Below are 21,107 nucleotides of genomic sequence, written 5' to 3'. Positions count from 1 at the left end.
GGGACCTAATTGTCACATTTAAAAAAAAATTGATTTCAGAGAGAGGAAGGGAGAGAGAGAGAGAAACATCAAGGATGAGAGAATCATTGATCGGCTGCCTCCTGTAACCCTCTATTGGGGATCGAGCCTGCAACTTGGGCACTTGCCCTGACCGGGAATCGAACCCATGGCCTCCTGGTTCATTGGTCGAGTCTCAACCACTGAGCGACACCAGCCGGGCCTAATGGTCACATTTTATTCTTCATTATCTCTCACTCCCTTTCTCCTTCCTTCCTTTTTCTCTGATTTTTTTCCTTCATAGTCAGCATGAGTCAGAAAGGACTTTTCCATTGTTTAGAGACTGACCACCCTCCTCCCCCATCTTTCTATCCACTTATCCAATATTTTATGAAGAATTGATGGGTGGCAGAAGTGCTGCTTAGCACCTCAGGATTAAAAGATAGTACCTTCCCTCAAAGAGCTCACAGCGTATCCCCATTAAAACTGTAATATGGGATGGATGCTATAATAGAGGAATAATAGGTGGTTTTGGAAGTGGAGGAGGGCTTGATTAATTCTTTCTGGGGAACAGGGTCAGGATGACTTTGTGGAAGCAATTACATTTGGACTGGGCAGGGAAAGATTAATAAAATTTCAAGAAGCAGGGGGGGGGACAAAAATGGTGGATATTCCAGGAAGCAGAAAATGTCTTGAATGAAGTCACAGAAGCATGAGAGTGCGGGAGGGCCTCTGTAGTGAACAATGGTTGAAGTACAGAGTATTGGAAAGGTATGGACAGAAAGGAGGCTAAAGAAGTATGTCGATGTCCGATAGTGAAAGGGCTTAAATACCACATATTTGCCCTGATCATTCTCTCTCTGATTTTTCTATCTCAATCTTGTTCTAAAATACCTTTTACCTTCAGTTCTCAGATGAAAAATTTCAGGTTTGCCTCTGTGTTAGGTATTAGGTGCAGGTTCAGTCCCTGGTCTGGATGCATATGGGAAGGCAACCAATCGATGTTTTTTTCTCACATCAATGTTTCTCTCTCCTCCCTTTCTCCCTTCCCCCTCACTCTAAAAGTCAATAAGCATGACCTCAGGTGAGGATTATAAAAAAACACACAAAACAAAAAAATTGAGGCCCAGAGAGGTTAATTTAATTGTTCTAGAGAGAAAGTTTCTCAGTAACCACCTAGTCTCAAACTCTATATAGAGCACTTTCTATCATCTTATGTTGATGTTGCAACTTTCTCATTATGTAGATTCTATCATTCAATTAGAAGTGTTTCCACTTGGATTATTGCCCCAGTCTTTCACCCCTTCATGTAGTAACTTCTCCCCACTGCTTCCAGAGCGCTTTCTAAATGCAAATCCATCATGTCACTCTCTGGCCTCAATCTTAAATAGTTCCCAATAGCCTTCTGCACACTCCTAGTGCTATAGTGTGGCATACAAGGCTCTCTGTGCCTCTGCTTCTGTCTCCCTTATTAGCTTCATCACTCATGACTTCCTGCACTTCAGCCACACCAAGCTATTTGCTGTTGCTGGAACACTGCCTCTGCACACTCTGCTCCCTCCACCTAAAACTTCTCTTAACTAACCTTTTTAGTCCTTTATTAAGATACCCCCCCTCTCTCTTTTTAAATATGTTTTTATTGATTTTTAGGGAGAGGAATAGAGAGATAGAAACATCGATGAGAGAGAAACATCATCAATCAGATGCCTCCTGCACACACCCCCACTGGGGATTGAGCCTGCAAACCAGGCATGTGCTCTGACCGGAAATCGAACCCACCAACTCTTGGTTCCTGGGTCAATGCTCAACCACTGAGCCATGCCAGCCGGGCAAGATACCCTTTCTTTACTTACCCCCCTCTGCCCCTAGCCAGAGCTGGATGCCTCCATAACCTTGAATTTATATTTATAGTCACACATCGCAGAATATTATTGTCCACTTTATTTATTTGTCACCTTCAGTAGCTTTTGAGCTTAATGAGGGCAGGGGCATTGTTGAATTATATCCAGCGTGTGGCACAGTGCCAGGAACATAAGGTTCATTGAGTGAATGAATGAAAAAACAAATAATTGGATATCACTTTATACAAATCCCACATATAGTTTGAAGTTGTCATTTGTTTGCTTGATTCTCACCAGCTCTATCCCTGTTTATAAAGGCAGGAAAGAAAGAAAAGAAAGGGAAAGAGAGAAAGGCATGTGGAGGGGGGAGTATAGAGGGAAGGGAAGCAGGAAGCTGATTTGGGAGGGAAAGGAAAGGTTCTGAGGCTTGTATCATTTTAGGCCAAGTGCCTGGTGATTTTAATGACAGCTTGGATTTCTTTCAAGCTTTGGACATGTGCTAATTTTGATGACTTGCCCTATTCTGACCTTTGTTAGCTTTTTTGAAAATGTATCTCCTTTGGCTGATAACTCTCTAATTTTTTTCTCTTTATATTAGAGAATAAGAGCTTTGAGGTGCATGAATAAAAGGGAGGTAGTGGATAGCTCATGTTGGTCAAGATGGCCTTGGTTTTTAATTTTTGATGTCTCTTCTCTGTACTAGATTAGACTCCTGATCAATTTCTAGGGCTTGGAGAGTATATGTATATTCTGTCTTGTGGTCTGGTGAGCTACTAGGAATTTTAATTCTAAAACAGAGGTTGAACTTGGGCTATTCAGATTGGGTTCTCTTCTCTGCTGTAAGACTGGAGGTCCAGACACCCTCCCCAGCCCCACCTTCAGAAGGGCCAAAACACAAGAGCCACTAACTGGCTTCATTCACTTGATAGATACTTATTGAGCATTCTTTCTGCACCTAGCCTGGTGATAGGCATTAGGATTAGGGATGACTGATCATCACCCTTAAAAAAGTCGCAATCTAGTGGGAGAGCAAGTAAGAAAATCAGTCATTTTAGCGCAGTGTGATGGGCTAGGCATTCACAGGATGTTATGGAAGTTTAAAGAGTGTGCAGGGGAGGGAGAGCCAACCTTTGGTGCAAGGCATGTCAAGAGATATTTCACTTGAGCTCAGTCTTGGAAGACCTTAGAAATTGGTGGGGGTAGTGGTGGGTGGTCAGACTTGAGCAAAACTATGAAGGTAAGGCAGGCTGTTGTGGCTCAGTGGTTGAGCTCCGACCCATGCACCAAGAGGTTGTTGGTTCAATTCCCTGTCAGGGTGTGCAGGAGGCAGCCAATGGATGTGTCCCCTCTCATCCATGTTTCTCTCTCCCTCTCCCTCTCCCTTCCTCTCTCTGTAAAAATCAATAAAAAATCTTTTTTAAAAAAAGTATGAAGGCAAGCCCTAACTGGTTTGGCTCAGTGGATAGGGCATCGGCCTGCAGACTCAAGGGTCCCAGGTTCGATTCCGGTCAAGGGCATGTACCTTGGTTGCGGGCACATACCCAGTGGGGAGTGTGCAGGAGGCGGCTGATCGGTGTTTCTCATTGATGTTTCTGGCTCTCTATCCCTCTCCCTTCCTCTCTGTAAAAAATCAATAGAATATCTTTAAAAAAAAGAAAAGTATGAAGGCAAGAGAGAACATGATGCAATGGGGAGCTATGGGAAGGTCTATAGACTTCATGGAAGGGTATGTATGTATGAAGATGTGATAGATGAGCCATATAAAGGGACCATATTGTAAATGACCTTTTCTACTTTCCTAAATAAAAGGGATTATCAAGTAGGAGTCTTTTCATTCATCCATTGTTAGGTGTTTAGTGTTTCTCTTACTGTTGTCTCTTGAGCAACTGAGTTTTATCATATTTTATTTCTTTGATTTGTTCTTTTTATGATACCTGAATTTGGAGCGTCTTTCATTTTATGCGTTAAGTGACTCCACTTTAAGTACTATCTAGTCAAACCCTACACTTAGGCATTGTGGAGTGGGTGACGTATAGCTTTTAAGGCAGTTGGAAGGAGGAGGATTTAAATGACCTTCAAAGGCTAATGTCAGGCCCCCATGTCAGTGTCACTGCAGTTCATGCATGCATGGAGAGTGGGAAAAGGAACTTAATTATGGAGGAGGGGAATCGTAACCCTGCTTGAATGAGTAGCTGAAGGGCCTGGGCCTGCCCCTTAGTCTCAAAAAAGACCTCTTATATTTGCTGCCAAAGAGGTCATAGGGAGAGCTCACATAAATACCACCCTCCCTCTTGGGTGTGTGAACCAGTCTTTCTTTTGCTTCCACAAATGCAGAATAAGTTCACCAAATAGTTTTCTGATCTCCATTGGGCAGAATTTGGCATCTTATTGTCCTCCAGAAAATCAGTTCCTTTAAGGCATGAAACATGGCAATTTTAGGTCAGCAGACATTTAATAACACCTTTTTACCTTTCAAGGGCCGGCCTCATGAGATATATTTTGTACAGAAGTACCAGTTTATTAAGATGAGACTTGAATCATTTACATCTTGAAAGGGGCTTAGTTTTAACTGCTGGTGTACCTTTTACCTGTGAAATTCTTGTCTTTTAATGGTGCTGTCCTTCAGGAGGTTTGTGATGATCAGATGTTAGGCTCCTGTCTTCTGGTAACATTTGGCAACTGTTCAGAAATCATTCCATTGTTTGGGATGAGGAAACCAACAGTGACCCATGTCACTATCGTTTCAGATTATAAAATAGCTTTCCACAATTACCTTGGATGACAGTAGAAGCCAGCCTTATGCAGTCAGGAACTGTTCCAACATGGCTACAGTCTGAATGACCAAAGGAGTAGTCACAGTCAGCCTCCTCCATCTCATTAATTTGTTTTGGGAAATGGTATCTGTGAGGCAGAGCTGTATCTTTGGCTCATCAATAACAGGGTCTAAAGGAAAATCTTTTTCTGTGAAATCCTTGGGAGTTGCTGAAACACTTAGTACTTTAATAAGAACTTTTTTATTTGGGAGGGAAAATGCTATACAAACATGGCCTCAGTTGTTGCCTGTACAACATATATATTCATGCAGTTCTTGCTATTTCTAAAGTTTGGGGAAAAGTTTTATGTTAATCTAAATAAAATTTTAATTTTTCTAAATACATATTCATATCTTAATACTCATTATTAGATTTTCTTAGGAGGTAGAAAAACAAAGCTCAGTCTTAATTTTTTATCTGTGTAAGCCTTTTTCCTCAATTTTAATAGAAGTTCTTAAGTGCCCAGACTATGACAGAGCCCATTTTCAAAGCTGTTCATAGAGATTTAGCTATGCAATTTATTTACCCTTGGTCACCAAGAAAGAGTAAAAACCAAAGAACCAGATGGCTACTGAGGGGAAAATGTAACAGCAAATTTTTGAGAGGCTAGAGACCAGAGAGCAAGAAGAATGCTGGGGGGTGGTCTTGGGGAGCTGTTATTGGTAGTAACAAAATGGAAATAAGTAATAGACATGTTAGGCTACTATATACTAAAGACAAAATTCCATTTTGGCTTGGAATTGTCTTTCTAAGGAAAGCCTTTGTGATCATTGGAATGCCACAGAATTCATCTGACTTTTTGTCCCATGAAGGCATTAGAATTTAAAACAGATCCTTTAACATGATTTATGGGAAACAAGAAATACCAGTTCAATTAGGGCAGGTGGTAATATTTAAATACCCTTCTCTGTGGGATGGGACTGTTCCCACCAAAATTGTTTGTGGGTAAAATCACAACAAAAATCCACAAAGTACAGCTATATGTATATTTAAAAAGAAACATCAGTTTCTTGCATTTTGCTAAGTGTCAAAGGTTAACTTAAAATATTAATGCTGAAAAGATTAATTTAAGATATTAAATCTAGGCAAAAATACATGTACATATTGTAATTACTTCCTTTTTACAATTAAAGTAATTGGATTGTATTTAATGACCTATTTACATTTAATAACTAAAAAGACTTATCTTTTTAGTATTCCCCATATGCAGAAAGAGGTAGGGAAAATTCACTTCTGATATAATTATCTTTACTTGGGCCAAAAAGGGAAAACAACTGTGCTTTTTAGAATGGTTAGAAGAATATTATTTTAAAACATACATATACAGTTTAGGAATTACCCATAGGAATGTATTTTGGTTCATTGTAAAAGAAGATGAAAGATTATATGCTTTAAAAAAGGAAGTCCCCAATGACAAGATTCGATGAGCTGAACAGTACACAGAAAATAAAACTTAAAGTGATTCTCAGGGACCCTATAGATAAAAGTAACCCGTCAGAAGTGATGGAACCCCAAATGCCTAGCTGTTTGAAAACAGAAATTTGTTTGAAAAGCATCTGAACATATTATCTGAGGCTGGCACTTTAAATGAGCCAGTGTTTATGTTGTTTAAAGGGAAAGTTGTGAAGCCTCTGAGCAGCTGGCTAAAACTGGGTGTGGAGAGGGAGAGAGCAGTGTGTTATCCTCATTAACACCATTTCAGTTCTAGGGTAAATATGTCAGGAAGGTTTTCTTGTGTTAACCTACAGTCTTTTTTTCAAGGGGGAAGAAACTAGTCTGGGGCCTGGTGGCACTTGTATATGAAAAGGAGAAATATGGGCATATTTGTCTAACTTCTTGTTCAGGCATTTTGTGAAGAGTCAGTGCAGTGTCGTGGAAAGAGCATGAAGTTTGGACACAGATGGGCCTGGGTTTAAAAGCTGTGTGACTTTGATAAAGTTACAGAACCACTCTTAGTTTTCAGAATGCTACTACTTAACCTTGAAGAAGTGTTTCGAGGGTTAGAGATATTGAGTGGACACTATAGGATACAAAGAAGTTTTTAAGAATCCCACCTTGACTCCAGGTAGCTGCTGTTCTAACTACTACTTCTGTTAGGTTTAGAGGTATTTTGTTTCTCAGTTCCTGTACTCAGAGTTGTACACTCCAAAAACCTGTGCTACAAAATAGAACATAGTGACTGCCATTAAAAAAGGTCAGCATAGCTTTTTGGAACTTTTGGAGAGGGAGACATGATTTCAGACTAGAAGGGTCAAGGAAGGCTTCTCAGAAGTGGTGACATTTGCCTTGGGCCTTTAAGGTGAAATGATTTTTGTTTTGTTTTGTTAATCCTCATTTGAGGATCTTTTTCCATCGATTTTTAGAGAGTGGAAGGCAGGGGGAGAGACTCAGAGAGAGAAACATCAATGTGAGAGAGAACATCAGTTGTTGCCTTCCGGCACAGGCCTGAGCAAGGCTTGGGATCAAGCTTGCAACCGAGGTATATGTATGTGCCCTTAACCAGAATTGAACCTGGGACCCTTCAGTCCGTGGGCCAACGCTCTATCCACTGAAAAACCGCCTAGGGCGGATTTTTTAATTTTTATTTTTTAAAGAAATGCCACAATCCAGATGATCCTTTTGAGACTATTTTACGCCGAGACCGGTTTGGCTCAGTGGATAGAGCGTCGGCCTGCGGACTGAAGGGTCCCGGGTTCGATTCCGGTCAAGGGCATGTACCTGGGTTGCGGGCACATCCCCAGTAGAGGGTGTGCAGGAGGCAGCTGATTGATGTTTCTCTCCCATCGATGTTTCTAACTCTCTATTTCTCTCCCTTCTTCTCTGTAAAAAATCAATAAAATATATTTAAAAAAAAAAAAAAAAAAAAAAGAAAGAGACTATTTTACTTTCAAAGTACCTAAAGTGAAAATACTGAATTGACTCTTGACTATGATTTTGTCTTAATTCTTAAAACTGGCATAATATAAGCAGGGGCCATCCATTTCTTTCTCAGGATTTGTCTCCACACTCCTGGAGAGCCTGTCTCAGAAGGTAAGAGGCCCATCTACTACTAGGCCTCCACTGAGATCAAAGAAAAGAGACCAATTAGAAGAGACCTTTGTGTAATGCTCTGTGCTATTTAATTTGACCTGCTCTCCTTAGATTGTTTCATTACCATTAGGAGGTGAGTCCAAACAAACTCAGCATTCCTTTGAATTAGTAATAACGAGAGGTGTCAGTTACTGAGTACCTACTGGGTGCTAGACACCCCTCTAGAAGGCTCACATATGTTATCTCATTTTATCCTTAAAACCATCCTATGTGGTTGGTTTTATTTTTCCCATTTTACAGATGAGGCTCAGAGATTAAGCAGCCTGAAGTCATATAACTAGTGACTCAGGGCATCCTTGATTCCTTTGACTGAACATGTCTCTAGGTTCACTATTGATTTTTAAATGTGGTTAGCACTTATATGAACATTAACTTTAAAAAAGAAAAGATAAACCTTTATTGTTCGTAATTGTGATCATTCAAAAAGATTGATTAAATATGTTATTCAAGTATGTTATATACTTACGGTGATGTTATCTTTTCTACTATATCAGTGGTTCTCAACCTTCCTAATGCCTCGACCCTTTAATAAAGTTCCTCATGTTGTGGTGACCCCCAATTTCATTGTTACAAATTGAACATAATTAAAGCATAGTGATTAATCACAAAAACAATATGTAATTATATATGTGTTTTCCGATGGTCTTAGGCGACCCCTTGTGAAAGGGTTGTTCGACCCCCAAAGGGTCTCGACCCACAGGTTGAGAACTGCTGTACTATATGCTCTGCTTATTTGATTTCAGGACACCTACTTTTTCCTGTTATGTCTTTCTTTTAAAAATATTTTAAACTTATTTATTTATTTCAGAGAAAGAGAACGAGAAACATCAATTTGTTGTCCCACTTATTTATACATTCATTGGTTGATTCTTGTATGTGCCCTGACTGGGGATGGAACCCCCAACCTTGTTGTATGGGATGACGCTCTAACACTGAGCTACCCGACCAGGGTTCCTGTTATTTCTTCTAAAAGTATTCATGATAAACACTTATTAAAGATAAATTGAAATTAATCTGACTTTAAGAATTTTGCAATACCTCTTTATGATTGGGGGCCCTGCAAAACTACCGAGGAAATCAATTCTGACTTGAACAGGAAGCACGGGCCTGTTATTCCTTGTAGAAGGAAAATAAAGGAGGGGAAAGCCCCGTGATTACCCTGTCTTTCTGTCTAAATCTGTGTTCTAACCATGGAGCAGGGTAGGGGATCTCAAGCAGAGCATGTTGGTCTTTTTGAAGAGACAGAGATTATAGTTCAGGAGAGGCTGAGGAATCTAAAAGCTGTGAGGTGGAGTTCTGGAAAGGTGAGAGCTGTGCAGAAAAATTTGCTCTAGGAATCTCCTCAGGGTCCCCTTGAGTCTTTGCTGACCTCACACAGGCCTGGGGTCAAACTCCAGGAAGTTGGGGAAAGATGACCAGGAAGCTGTGAGCTAACTGGTTCCCAGAGCAGGGAGGTGTTCGAGTTCCTACCAGCCAGAATGAAGAGCCCACGTTGCTCACTGGGAATGAGATGGTAGAAGGTCCACATCTTTGTACTAGAGTTAAAATAGTCACAGGATAAAGACTGCTGTAGACCCACCCTAAAAAAAGCTTAAAAACAAGCCTTCAGAGGTACCAAACTGAATGAAAAGTAACTTAACTGCCTACCAGAATAAAGCTTAACATTCTTGAAATGAAGACAACAATACTAAGTACTCAACATTGTGAAATCACAATGTCCAACATCCAATCAACAGTTAACAGACTCGCTCAGTGATTGAGTGTTGATCTATGAACCAGGAGGTCAGGGTTCGATCCCCAGTCAGGGCACATGATTGGATTGCAGGCTCAGTCCCTAGTAGGTGGTGTGCAAGAGGCAGCTGATTGATTTTTTTTCACTCACATCGATATTTCTCTCTCCCTTCTTCTCCCTTCTTCTCTCTCTCTCAAAACAATAAAAACATCCCTGGCCAGGGGGGATCAGTTGGTTGGGCATGGTCCCATGCACTGAAAGGTCATTTGTTCTATTCCTAGTTGGGGCACATGCCTGGGTTGTGGGTTTGATTCCCCCAGTAGGGGACATGCAGGAGGTAGCCAATTGCTATTTCTCTCTCACATCAATGTTTCTCTTTCTCTCCTCCCTCTCCCTTCCTCTTTCTAAAATCAATAAAAATCCTATATAATAAAAGGCTAATATGTCCCCTTTGACCGGGAGTTTGACCAGGGAGCGGGGCCAGCCAGCCAACCTCCTGTGTCATCGTCCCCGTCACACACACACACACACACACACACACCGCCTGGCTGGACCTGACCTTCTGGACCTAACCCGTGCACGAATTTGTGCACCGGGCCTCTAGTATATTATAAAAATAAAATAAATAAAAACATTTTTTATAAAATAAATACTGGAATATGGTTTGTGTCTGTTTCTGTCTCAATCTCTGTCTGTCTCTTTTTGTTAATCCTCACTTGAGGGTATTTTTCCCATTGATTTTTAGAGAGAGTGGAAGGGATGGGGAGAGAGAAAGAGAGAGAGAGAAAACATTGATTGGTTGCCTCAGCTGGGGCCAGGGAACAAACCTTCAATCCAGGTATGTGCCCTTAACTGGGAATTGAACCCAAAAGCTGCCACTGAGCCACACCAACCAGGGCTTGTCTCTATTTCTGTTATTTTTGTTATTTCCATAGTATTGTTTGGTGAAATTTGAATATTGTAAGACAGTTATAAAATCAGCATTTGAGGGTTGGAGAGAACTTTCTTTTTTTAAATCCTTACCTGAGGATATTTTTCCATTGATTTTTATTTATTTTTAAAATATATTCTTTATTGATCTCAAAGAGGAAGGGAGAGAGATAGAAACATCAATGATGAGAGAGAATCATTAATTGGCTGCCTCCTGCACGCCCCCTACTAGGGATTGAGCCCACAACCTGGGCATGTGCCCTTGACCAGAATCAAACCTGGGACCCTTCAGTCCACAGGCTGATGCTGTATCCACTGAGCCAAACTGGCCAGGGCAAGGTTGGAGAGAACTTGTAAAGATCATCTTGTCTACTCTCACATATTATAGGAAAAGAAATATTATATTTCATTGATTCTGAGATGTATATTTTCTTTACTTAAAAAAAAAAATCTTTATTGTTGAGAGTATTACAGATAGCTCCCTAGATCCCCCCATTGCCTCCCTACACCCGGTTCTGCCCTGCCCCATACATTTTAACTTCTCTTGAGTCATGATGCAGCTTAACAGTTAGTGGTATCTTAGATTTGATGGAATATGGTAAAAGCCCATTAGGATTGTGGCTTCTCCATAAATTCTTAGTGGTACAGTTCAAGGCTTCTGTTTATATTACCCCCACCTGGAAAACCTTTCTCTCTTTATTTTTTTATATCCAAATTCTGCTCAGATCAGATTTTTATCCCAGGAAATCTTCTCAGTCCCTTTAGTTCACAGTAATCCTTTCATCTTTCCTATTGTCATTATTGACTACATCATTTATTTGATATTTGAACTTAACTATTTATTTGCTATACTAGAGGCCCGGTGCACAAATTCGTGAATGGGTGGGGTCCCTCGGCCTGGTTGGCAATCAGGGGCAATTGGGGCCGATTGAGGCCAGCCAGGTTGGAGGGGGGCGCGGCATGGGAGGTTAGCTGGCTGTGGGAGCGCACTGAGCACCAGGGGGCAGCTCCTGCATTGAGCGCCTGTTCCCTGGTGGTCAGTGCACGTCATAGCTACCAGCCAATTGTCCAGTCCTAACGGTCACTTAGGCTTTTATATATATAGATTGTTACTTTGGTTTTGTCTTCTCTTCAATTATAAGTTCTTGGAGTCAAGGGAGGGATTTTATACTTCTTTGTGTCTTCTAGTGTCTGCTTGATAAATATTCATTGATTGATTAGAGTACTATAATTAGTAGTTAACCATTAGTACAACCTGAAGCTTATTAATGTTCTTTAATGGTGAAGAGAACCACATATAAAACATTTAGAACAGTGCCTGGCCCATAGTTAAATGCTAGATAAATGTAGAACTAGTACTACCAATCACTATCACCACCACAACTGCAATAATCTATTCTGTGCCAGGCACCATGTTAAGCATTATATACATACACTAGTGGCCTGGTGCATGAAATTCATGCACATTAAAAGGATTAATTAGAGGAAATATTTTAATATTGTTCTTTGTTCTTTCTCTAGAATAGAAGTGTCAAAGATGAAAGAAAATTAGTAAAATGCATATGAAAATCTTCCTCCTGTCAGAGTCTGGGGCACACCACAGGACCCAGAGTCAAGTCCCCGCCCACCCACGTGTGCCTCAAAATCGCATGAGACCCAGACCCAGCTGGGCCCCCCCCCCACCCCCGCCATTGGGCTAGATCCAGACCTGGCCGGTCCCACCCTTGTCAAGCTCCGCTGGGGCAGGGGGGGCAGCCTGAGGTCCCCTGGCCCAGCACAGGGCGGGGGATGTACCTTGAGGTCCCCCGTCAAGTCTGCCGGGTTGAGGGCGCGGCCTGAGGTCCCCCGTCAAGCCCCATGGGGGCAGGGAGGGGGCGCAGCCTCAGGTCCCTGCTGATTGCTCGTTAAGGCTCATTATGGGAACTCGGCCTCCACTATGGGTGCAGCCATCTTGTGTTACGGAAACCCCTTCCCCACTCCACTATGAGCGCTACCATCTTTGTTGCAGAATGACGGTTAATTTTCATATTCCCTCTTTATTATATAGGATTATTTTATTTTTCTTCACAACTTTACAAACTAGGAATCATTATACTAATTTAACAGTTTAGGAAACAGACCAAGAGATTTGACTGCTTGCCAAGGTCCCCAAATAAAATTTGCCAGTAGTGGTTAAAACCCACACCTCTGCCTCTTACTGTCCATGTTCTTGCTGCTCTGTGCCACTGCTTATTGGGTTATGAGGGCTTTGGTAACAGCCCAGTAAACAGGGTAGAAAGACAAGAATGGGTACGTACTTTCCCCTCTGCTTAAGAACTTTTTCTTATAAATACCATGTATTGAGTGGTGAATAGACCTTGTGAGAAGTAGATGTACGCTGCCCTTTGCTGCAGACTCTTAGTTGCTGGAGGCTTGGCTGTTAGTGACAGGTGCGTGTGTGACACTTTTTCAGGAATGAATTCTTGTTACAGATAGCAGAATGGAATTATATGTCTGTCTGCTCCGTGATTCCACTCCTAGTGTTCACATGTAATTGTGATTGCTAGGCCTCTCTCCTCTCTTAGTGTATTAAAGAGTCACATCCAGGACTGCTGCTCTGCCTGCTCCATGACCACACAGTGTGTTTGTATATTGCCCTGAGCTGTCAGCAAAACATTTTGCTGAATATCCTTTTTTGTTGTTGCTCTGCAACCTTTTTTCCCTGGCCTTTCTCAGTTGTGTAAAGTAAGTTTCTTTTTTGGCCTTTCCATCCCAAAGAGGGAGCAGTTACTGCAGAGAAGCTTGAAGTATGAAGTGAGGCATCATAGAGATTAAAATGAATGGTTAGACAGCTGGCAGGATGAAATGAGACTTTCTTGGTGCCTGGTGTGTGATTCGGCTCTGATTATCTCCTTTCTCCCTCATTTTCAAACCTGCCTCTGTATCTAATCCACCAGTGGGTACTCCAGTACCTTGTCTATAGGGAGCTTAACCTAGTGCAGTACTCACTGCTCCTTGCAGGAACCAGGAAAGAAAGGTTACAGCCTAGCCCCATCCTCTCCATCTCTGAGTAAGGCAGTAAAGTGGGATTAGACAATCTTCCATAAAAAACAACTGTGTGTTTCCCATATGGTTGCACATGCCCAGGTTTGGCTTCCTCCCAGGTACTCAAGCCCAGGTACTTGGAGAAGAATGCATTTTGTATCTTCTTATCTCAGATTTTTGAGCACCACCAACTGGAATTCACTCTCTTCTGTCATTGGATATAAATAAGAAAGGAAGCTCTTAAAAATGAAGACTATTGGTATCTGTTATCACAATATTGCAAGTTATTGACATATTTCTAGTAATTCTGTGCACTGATTTGTTGAGGTTTGATACTTTTTTATGTTGGTATTTATTTTTCAAAGCAACTTAGTTGTTTTTCATGTTAAATTCCTCTGTGATTATAATGCTCAATTGATGATTATAGCTCAAAGAAATCTGGTACTTGAGTATCCACAAATGTTAGGTAAAATTTCTCCATTTCTGAATGAAATCATTTATAATTTATATTTATCTAATCAGAGTAAAGGTAAGCCCATTTAGATGGGTAGTATGGAATATTTCAGACCATTCCATTTTGATGAATTGGCTATTGCTAGAAATTGGCATTAAACTGCGACAATAAAATGAACTTTGTGTCTGTGACTGAAAGTCATCAATGATAACATTGTAGACCCTGTATAATTTAAGTGGATACATAGCAGGGAACTTGAGCCAAGATAGAGATACAAGAAATATTTTATGTGAATAAATCTTTTCTTTGGAGTTCAGAACAGTTTGCAAACAAAAATCCCAGTTTCATATAGCATCTTTTAAGAGTTTTTTTTTAGTGCAGCTCACAGCTGAACTAGAGGATGAATTGAGACTCCCCTCCCCACCCCATCCCCCCAATTGCCAGTCATCATTAGACTAAGGACTGGAATCCAGGTTTCTGACTCACAATTTAAATGTATTTTCCTTTGGACAACCAGATGGATCCTACTCAGAGGAAAGCCTAATTTTGGCCATTTAAGAGGCAGTTTTCTATGGAATAGGTGAAGCTAGAAGAAACCAATTTTGAATGGAAAATGATCCCCCCCAAATTTTAGTTTTAGCGCTTGAAGCATAATAAAAGTAAGAACAAAAGGTGGTATTTCCCACAAAAAAGATAATAGGAAATTACAGAATTACCAGGTGTGAATGGTCTTTGATAAATATACAGTGTGCTCAAGAAGTGAGATATTGGCCCTGGCCTGTTTGCTCAATGGTTAGAACATCCACCTACAGACCGAAGGGGGAGGCAGCCAGTTGATGTATCTTTCTCATGTTGATGTTTCTCTCTCTCTCTCTCCCTCTCTCTCTCCCTCCTCCCTCTCTGTCCCCCTACTCCTCCTCCACCATCCCTCCCTTCCACTCTCTCTAGAAATCGATGGAAAAACATCCTCAGGTGAGAATTAAAAAAAAAAAAGTGAAATACTAGAATATAGAAGTCCAATTTCCTGGGCTGCTTTCCCCCAACCAAATCAGGATAAGAAGAAGCCTTACATTTATTGAATGTAGGTCCATAGCTGGTATTCCTTTATGAAATTAGAAATTTCTCCTTGTTTCACATCACAAGTAAGCTCTTTTTTCTTGTTTCTCCCAATCAGATACTTTCTCTGTCCACCTTGGGAGTTCCATTTCTGTCTTACTCTTTTCCACATTACTCTAGTGACCTAAACTAATTTGTCAGTAACACCTTGTGTTTGGAGAGAGTCTGGTTATATTTGTAGGTTCAGCTCCACACTGAATTTCAACAGGATGTGGGTGGGTGTGTGAGTCTATAATGAGGCATTCCTGCTTGTGGTTGTTGCATGGTAGTGAGGATGGCTATATTCAACAGTAAATTCATACTTCTTTAAACATTTTAGTAGATAAACTTAGATTACAGTAAGCCTGTGTGCTGGCTCTCATTTTTAAGGTAAATGATTATTTGACTTTTCAATTGGAATTCTTTATGCATATTCTTTAACATAAAGAATCTTATCTCTTGAAAGAGAAAACTGGTCTACAAAGTAAAGCTCTTCTCATATGCCCCCATCCAAAATGCTGTTAACTATAGAACAGTGGGAAATGCTGAAGTGAAAGCAGAAGTCCTAATTGCCACATACAGCATCCCCACATGTTGTCGTCCCCTGCTATTGCTGATCAGCTTTTTGGAGGTATGTTTCAAAAAGGAACTGTCTTGAAAGGCATTTCTGTTGTTATGGTTATTGGTATAGCTCAGATATACTTGTTTTTGGATGCGACTATAGAAATATAATGTTATCTAAATGAAGTGTTTATTTATTTATAATAAACAGTTAGTAATAAACATTATTGCTGGGACGAGCAGTCATCTGTCTTCTGTCCTGTTAACAACAGGAATTCAGAATATGGGTTACAAATGCCTCCTCCCTCTCACATGCAGCCTTCCTTTATTACCTTCTTCCACCCTACCAATTCCTACTTCCCACCTCCTTCCACTCCTGCCCCAGTCTGCAGAATTTCAGTAATTAGTTTATGTGAAATGAAAAAGGTTGAAAATCGCTGGTCTAGACCAGTCAGTATACTGCCAGGCTAGGCTAAGAAGGAATGCCTGGAGTCTTTTCTTTGTTCTTCTCATTCTTGAGTCCCTTAGGCTGAAAATAGTCAGGCGTACAGATGGGGTTTGCTGTTGAGCCTGGCTGGATGTCTAGAACTGGTCCAAAGCTTTTTTTTTTTTTTTTTACTTTTATGGGGAGCCAACTCCCAAATCAGTCTGGGAGCTTCCCAGGGTGTAAATAATTGAACCTCGGGACGCTGTGTGAACCATACTTTGGGCCATTCTGGATCCTGCAGGTTCTGGTAACTAGATGAATCTAGACTGGAGAAGGGCTTGATTCATGGCCATGATTCACCTAAACCTGCCTCTGACTTCGCTTCAGAATGCAAGTGCATATTAGCTACATGAGGAGGTTATGGCAGGTTAGGCAGAAGCAAACTCAGAGCTTCTGAAAGGTCATCTAGCTTAGTCCCTTTATTTTGCAGATGAGGAAACGGTAGCACAGAGCGAGAATTATCTTTAATTTAGAAGGCATTGTAAAGTCATTCATTCTGACCTGTCAACATCAACATCTAGAAATGTCTCCCCTAAAATGCCTGACAGCTGGTCACCCAGAGGATGGTCTGGGGAACTCATAATTTTAAAGAGAGAATAGCTCTAATTAAAAGAGCTAACTGAATTGAAATCTTTCTCTGTAACTTTTATCTTCTCAGTGGTTCTAATTTAGTTCCTTTCCCATGTAACAACCCCCAAGGTAAGACCACTTCAAACCCCCAAATTAGCAAATATCACTATAGCATATACTTTTCTTTTCTTTTTAATATATTTTATTGATTTTTTACAGAGAGGAAGGGAGAGGAATAGAGAGTTAGAAACATCGATGAGAGAGAAACATCGATCAGCTGCCTCCTGCACACCTCCTACTGGGGATGTGCCCGCAACCAAGGTACATGCCCTTGACCGGAATCGAACCTGGGACCTTTCAGTCCGCAGGCCGACGCTCTATCCACTGAGCCAAACTGGTTAGGGCAGCATATACTTTCCTTAATCAAAGTACAGCTGAAAAAGAACTTTATTGAATCTATAAAAACATGGCATTCTATACTCTTTCATATATTTAAAACTTCTTTTCTGAGCTAAGAATCACTACTTTCTTAGTTTTCTTCACTTTCTCTTCATTTCTATAACTGGCACTAGTATTTAGCTCTTTCCATGAAACTTTTAAAAAACAAACCTACATTTTATCACTTTGTTAGTCTAATTGTACAAAACTACCAGGAGTTTTGGTAGCAGAACTCACCCCTGTAACCTGTCTGTGATTTCTATGGTCTCCTTCTTAGCCTGTGAAGTTTCCCAACTGGTCTCCTTACCCTCCAGCCTTCTCGTGCCCAAATATAAATTCTTTGCTTCTGTTAGAATGATTTGTCTAAAATGCAAATTTGATCGTGTTAACTTCCTTAATCCAGTGGTTCCTCAGCACTCAGTGCTTCAAAAATTTTCCACTAAGTGACAACTGATGATAGAGGAGCCTTTCTCAGCTGGATTTCCATGAGAGAATTAATCCCTGATACCATTAGACATCCATTGTATGTAAATGTATTACTTTATCCAGTGCATCTGGAATGATGCTAGTTATGTACAGTCTTAAGGAGAATTGAGAAAATAGTCACTCAGATAATTTTTTTTTGTTCTGTGGTTCAGATGAGGAACCCAGTATGAAAGAGTGGAGGAGAGAGAGAATGTTATGTTCTTCAGTAGGTCCAGAAGCATGACTCGGAGCCACCTCCAGAAAAAAAACCTACCAAATTTCATTGAAGTCTGGGGTTTCATCTTTAAATGTATGTCACTATTGCGTTCTACTACATAGTAAGTCCAAGGATAAAAATGTTTTAAAATACTTATCAGTGAAAAAAGTTGATTTTCCAGGAAGATTTTCCTAGGGTTCGTAGAACTACAAATAACTACATTTTTTACCCCCGTGGTGGACATTTTACGTATGCTATATTACTTACTATCTCTAGGAAAATTACCCCAGATCACACAGCTAGTCAGGTGTCAGAGTCAGTGTTCTAACCCAGTATGTCTCAACTCTACAACTTGAAACTGAGTTGAGAGTCAAGAACCTAAAAGTCTTTGCCCATTTCTAAGTTTATCTTCACCAGAAGGTAGGATTTTTTTTCGTGGTCAAATTATTATTGTGGTTCAGATCATGAATAATTCCATACTTTGTATGCAAAACATAACTAACCTTGATTATCCAAAACAAAAGTAAGCAATGATGCAGGTAATTCCATATAACAGGGAATCTTGTCTCTTTTTGGTGGCTCTGAAACATATTAAATTACTTTTTTTTTTTTTTTTTTTTTTTTAATAAATCTTTATTGTTCAGATTATTACATTTGTTCCTCTTTTTTCCCCCCATAACTCCCCTCCTTCCAGCTCCCACCCCACCCTCCACCCTCACTCCCCACCCACTGAGTTCATCCATAGGTGCATGATTTTTGTCCAGTCACTTCCCGCATCTCCCACACCCCTTTTCCCCCAAGAATAGTCAGTCCATTCCCTTTCCATGTCCCTGATTCATTATAGTCACCAGTTCATTCTGTACATCAGGTTATTTATTCACTTGATTCTTAGATTCATTTGTTGATAGATGCATGTTTGTTGTTCATAATTTGTATCTTTACCTTTTTCTTCTTCTTCCTCTTCTTAAAGGATACCTTTCAGCATTTCATATAATACTGGTTTGGCGGTGATGAACTCCTTTAGCTTTTCCTTATCTGTGAAGCTCTTTATCTGACCTTCAATTCTGAATGATAGCTTTGCTGGATAAAGTAATCTTGGTTGTAGGTTCTTGGTATTCAGCACTTTGAATATTTCTTGCCATTCCCTTCTGGCCTGCAAAGTTTCTGTTGAGAAATCAGCTGACAGTCGTATGGGTATTCCCTTGTAGGTAATTGAGCCTCTTTCTCTTGCTGCTTTTAAGATTTTCTCTTTGTCTTTTGCTCTTGGCATTTTAATGATGATGTGTCTTGGTGTGGTCCTCTTTGGATTCCTTTTGTTTGGGGTTCTCTGCGCTTCTTGGACCTGTAAGTCCATTTCTTTCACCAGGTGGGGGAAGTTTTCTGCCATTATTTCTTCAAATAGGTTTTCAATATCTTGCTGTCTCTCATCTTCTGGCACTCCAATGACTCTGATATTAGTCCGCTTAAAGCTGTCCCAGAGGCTCCTTACACTATCTTCACACTTTCGGATTCTTTTTTCATTTTGCTTTTCCAATTGGGTGTTTTTTGTCGAATCTTTGGTTTGATTCTTGAGCTCCTCTGGTCTGCTATTGGGTATAATATTCTTTATTTCAGTCCGTGTATGCTTACTTTCTAATTTCTTTATCGTAGCATCGAGGGTCTCATTAGTTTTCGTGAGGCTCTGCACAAATTTATGGCAAGCCCTCAAAATTGCGATTCTTAGCTCCATATCCTCCATTTCTGTCATGTTTTTTTGTCTCCGCATCTTTTATGCTTTCTTGGTGCACCCCCTTGTGGTCTCTGTGCGCAGTCTTGTTCTAGCCAAGCCTTAATTGTTGTAGTTAACACTAGAGGGATTTGACCACCAGGCCGACTGGCTGTGGAAATCAGCTGTGGGAAAACTTCAGTCCTCAGGGGAGGTGCTAGTCCAGCCCTTGCCTGAGGCGATCGGCAAATGGCTGTGCGCAGGGTTTGGGTGGGGCGGGCTCAACAGGGCGGGGGGAGGGAGCAGCTATGGCCGCTCTCAGTCCGTCCCCAGGGGCTCTGCCTCTCTGTCCCAGCAATCGCTGCAAACCTCGGAGGGGCCGTAGCCAGACAGTCCCGCTTCTCCCGTTTGAGTCTGGGTCCCTAGAGACTCGCCCGGATCTGTAGCCCAGAGTCTGAGACCCGCTCCTGATTGAAAACGACAATCGCGCCCTCAGCCGCCACCCGCTTTGCGCGCGCACCCTCACCACCGCACCGCCGTACCTTTAAATTTTCCACACTGCGCCTCCGCTGAGCGTTGGAATGCTGTTGTTTTTGCTTCTAGTTGAAGAGACTCTCCTCAGCCAGCCTTCCCGTGGTTCTGGTTGATGTCCGCTCCGACTTTTAGTTGTATTTTTGAAGTGGTTGTCCACGGCGGCAGTCTCCGGTGTTTACCTATGCCGCCATCTTCGATTCTCTTTCTAAATTACTTTTTAAGTAGCAGATATACTTTTCTAATTGTTTTGTCTTGGTGGTTATTTACATATTATCATTTCTTTTTTTTTTTTTATATGAAACGCTTCATGAATTTGCGTGTCATCCTTGCGCAGGGGCCATGCTGATTTTCTCTGTATCGTTCCACTTTTAGTATATGTGCTGCCAAAGCGTGCACCATATTGTCATTTTTTGAGTACTCTTTAGCTAGTTATAGGAGCTGGCATTTTTGGCAAGAGGAAGCCATCTTGGTATTGAAAATTTGGTTTTAGGTAAATCCAACCCAGGTGACAGAATTGACTCCATTTGTGTCTGCTTACCCAAAGCACTTGGGAAAACATAAATGCTAAAGTACCAAGGCCTTAGAAGTTGCCCCTTACCCCCTGCCTCCCCAATCTGGCATTTACCTAGCCATCTGGAATCCAGTTTCTGTTAGGTGTTCAGAGAGAACTTCTGGAATGCCCTGTCAATGGCCACATTCAACACAAAATTTCAAGGAGATCTGGCTCTTTTAGCTCCTCTGAGAAGCTGGAACAAGACTGAAATTATTGCTAATGGAGGGAACCACAGTGGCTGTTTTCAATCATCTCAGACTACACCTTTGAATTTCTGGTTCTTTCAGAAAGCTTGAAATATGGAAGTCTAAGGGCATCCCGAGGATGGTGTACAGAGCCCTGTGAAGTTCTTTTGTTTGTAACCTCCTGCCTCCTTTGCTGTTCTAAACTTTCTTTTCACCATGAATTACTAAAGATTGCATCTTAGTACCCAATGTCCTTTCCATTAAGTAAAAGAGGAGGAGAATTAGACTAGAAGGAAAGTCCAGAGTTAGGGTTAGAAAACCTACTGAGTCAAAGGGGAACTTTGCAGAGGAGCGGAATGAAAATTATTTCCTTAGACAGTAGACAAATATTCAGGAAACACCTCTGCACCCCAAAG

At 41.0% G+C, this 21,107-nt stretch overlaps 1 protein-coding gene and 1 non-coding gene across 3 annotated transcripts in view; one reads left to right on the top strand and one right to left on the bottom strand.

The window, feature by feature from the left end:
* The window catches only part of WASF2 (WASP family member 2), a 65,685-nt gene that overhangs the window by 21,855 nt on the left and 22,723 nt on the right, over positions 1-21,107 (top strand). The gene's annotated exons all lie outside the window — the stretch shown is intronic.
* LOC139004542 (U6 spliceosomal RNA) lies at positions 20,243-20,349 on the bottom strand. Its single transcript, XR_011470420.1, has one exon. It is a non-coding gene; the product is annotated as a U6 spliceosomal RNA (small nuclear RNA).

This window comes from Myotis yumanensis, unplaced genomic scaffold (assembly GCF_028538775.1).
Source record: "Myotis yumanensis isolate MYYU_CA2020_CCGP unplaced genomic scaffold, mMyoYum1.0.hap1 SCAF_2, whole genome shotgun sequence".
Lineage (NCBI taxonomy): Eukaryota > Metazoa > Chordata > Mammalia > Chiroptera > Vespertilionidae > Myotis > Myotis yumanensis.
The sequence above is the reverse complement of the archived record's forward strand: the minus strand, read 5'-3'. Positions and strand labels throughout refer to the sequence as shown.